Source organism: Arachis hypogaea, chromosome 10 (genome assembly GCF_003086295.3).
Source record: "Arachis hypogaea cultivar Tifrunner chromosome 10, arahy.Tifrunner.gnm2.J5K5, whole genome shotgun sequence".
Taxonomy (NCBI): domain Eukaryota; kingdom Viridiplantae; phylum Streptophyta; class Magnoliopsida; order Fabales; family Fabaceae; genus Arachis; species Arachis hypogaea.
The window spans coordinates 102,062,791-102,065,673 of record NC_092045.1 but is presented as its reverse complement, the minus strand read 5'-3'; the positions used below and the strand labels follow the sequence as shown (position 1 = coordinate 102,065,673).

Genomic DNA, 2,883 nt, shown 5'->3' with positions numbered 1-2,883 from the left:
AGTAAGAGAGGTTTAAAAATTTTACTTATGAATCACGTAGGAATGTCTGCAAATTCAACCATCAATGTTGTTTATAGAAAAATCTTTGAAATAATAAGATTCTAATATAAATATTTTAATTTTATTTTAAATTCTGTATCAATGTATATTGTATAATTATTTTACTTAAAAAATGTAAAATAATTGTTACTCGCTATTTTTAAATTAAACTTTGATTTTGATAATAATTTTATAAATTTCTTAACATAATAATTATTTTGTGTTTTTATTTAAATATCTAAACATATAAATTTTTTTCACTTTTATAAATTTTTCCGTGTTGAGCACGGGTTCATACACTAGTTCTTTTTAATTTACAATCTTCGGGATCTGATCATCTTGCTTATAGTTTCATTCTTGACTATCTGGTTACAAACAAAATCAGAAAACTTGTTGTCTCTACTTACTTTATATTTTTCATTAGAGTAATAACTAAGAATGCAAGTCAGAACATAGGGTAGTAAAGGTACATTCCAAAATCCTAAAGAGAAATGGTATATTAGCAATACAAAATTTATGTCAAAGAGCATACATTTTGTAATGATGATAACAGTGACTGCATACGTTTTTTGTTTTCCTGCAGCTGAACATCCGTACAATTAGTGAGATTCTCTGCCAATTCAAAATCAAGTCACACCACAAAAATTATCATCAATTACAAGCCCAATCAATTAGTGAGACTTTAAGTAATACACCAAACTGGAAATGTGACTCACAAACCTTACAATAACAAAAATAGAATACCTATAAAATAGATAATAAATCATCAATAGTTTACCTCATTAGCAAGCTTCAAACACAGTATACCCTTCTAAAAATTTCAGATTCATCTGATGCATTTAGTCTTCAATCTATGTCCCTGGAATTTTAAACACATCATATAAAACTAAAAGAAACAAATCATAAGATAGTACTTAACTACTTACAATAATAATAATAATAATAATAATAATAATAATAATAATAATAATAATTTCATTTTATTTACCCACAAAAAAAAAGATTAAATAAAAGTAAGTACTAGTATCCAAGTAAAAAGCAGCTTCAGTGAGTAATTTTGCATGAAGAATTGATGATTATCTTTGGCTCTTTTGGAGTCTATAAGAACAAAAGGAATTGCCATTTTGAAGCAGAAGTAAGGTGGGCACTGTGCATACAAAAGCAGTATACACAAAAATGCATTACGAACCATAAAGCTATCACAAACACTAACTGAGGAGTGAGAAAGAGAGAGATAGAGAAAGTGAACTCCAAAATCCATTCTAATGTAAACCAAAAGGTAGACCCAATAACAAAAGTACTGTATTCATGACTCATCCAGTTCATAGATTTCCTAAGAAATATTTCCCAAAGCATTTTTGGTGAAGATATTCATAATTTCTCTACAAACGACCCGCTAACAATTTTCACGCATTACCTAAACTCCAGCATAAATTATCTTCTAACAACACAAAATTCAACACATAACATTTCTAGAACAAAAAGGATATCTCAAGTACCCAGTCGCCATGTCACTTGATTAATTTCCCAATATGATATTGTCCAAGGATAAAAACACAGCAACATCTTCTTCCTTAAATCATCGCTGACCATGCAATTCTCTACCTCTATATTGCATCCAGCTCATTCATAATTAAAGCATTGAAGACCAACCAAAATTTCACCGAGATTAACTCCCTAATTAGAGCAACATTTCTCGTCCAACGACACTCAGATCCACAATTTCCATGCATCTATCTACTAAATCAACACTACACACACATCCAAATATAACAACAGTAAAATTAAGCTAAAATATTAAATCCTCTGAATGTTGAAAATGACACAGATGCATAATCACACGCTACGAGATCGCAATGTCAAAAATTCCACAACTGAAGCACAGATCCAGCTAACACTTACATTTCGAATATCGAATAAGCAAATTTCACTCGATTTTTTCCCTTCTATTTTCCTTTCTCAGCTCATAATACGTTGTTTTATGATTTTATCTCAGACACAAAAAACAAGCAACAAAAAACGGTTGAATCGAAACTCGAAAGGAATACCTGTTTGATGGACAAGGTGCAGTTACGGTTGAATTCGTCCATGAATGCGTAAGAGCTGCTGTCGTCCAATGCAGTAGCTCGCTGCTCTTCATCTTCGACTTCCATTCCTACCATGATCTTCACATTCTCGAAGGCTCTGTTCATCTTTTCCATCGTGTTCTCTTCCTCTATCTAACACACTTTCTCGAGAAACAAAAGGAAAATACACCACACAGTTGATAAGGCACTTTAAATTGCTTCAATTTTCAGAAATTCGTGTCGGAAGTTCATTCGATGGAGACATCGCAACCACACCACTTCACTGAAACTAAGCTCATTTGGACGAAGACCTTTCTCTCTGCATCGTATTTCTTTTCCTTTGAGAAAACGAGTAAATACCCTTAGTCGTCCCTGAGATTCGCGCAAATAACCAATGTAATTCTTTATTTCTCCATTGTAGTTCTCCAGATAGAACTCTGAGCACTGAAAGTGATCCTGGACATATTTCTGGTGATGAGTCATCACTGAAGTGCTGACGTGGACTCGATTTGCCACGCTTGAGGGTCTAACGGCTAGTTGAGCTGGCTAATTTTCAATTTGTATCCATATTGGTCCTTCCTATTATATATAAACCTAAATCCCCAATTTTTCAAACACTTCATCTCTTCCTCGTCTTCATCTCTTCTTCTTTTTTCTCATACACTGCTTTCTGTTCATACATTTATGTCTGGAGCCGCTACTCATGTCGATGATGGGTGGTGATAGCACTGTAGGTGGAAGCTCCGTCCGTTCCCCATCGAGCTGGAACTGGACGAGA

At 33.2% G+C, this 2,883-nt stretch overlaps 1 long non-coding RNA gene across 1 annotated transcript; it reads right to left on the bottom strand.

Moving 5' to 3' along the window:
- Window positions 1–429: 429 nt before the first annotated feature.
- LOC112718326 (uncharacterized) lies at window positions 430–2,660 on the bottom strand. Its single transcript, XR_003160764.3, has 3 exons — window positions 2,088–2,660; window positions 818–898; window positions 430–651 (listed from the first exon to the last, which is right to left on the bottom strand). It is a non-coding gene; the product is annotated as an uncharacterized lncRNA (long non-coding RNA).
- Between the last annotated feature and the right edge of the window lie 223 nt (window positions 2,661–2,883).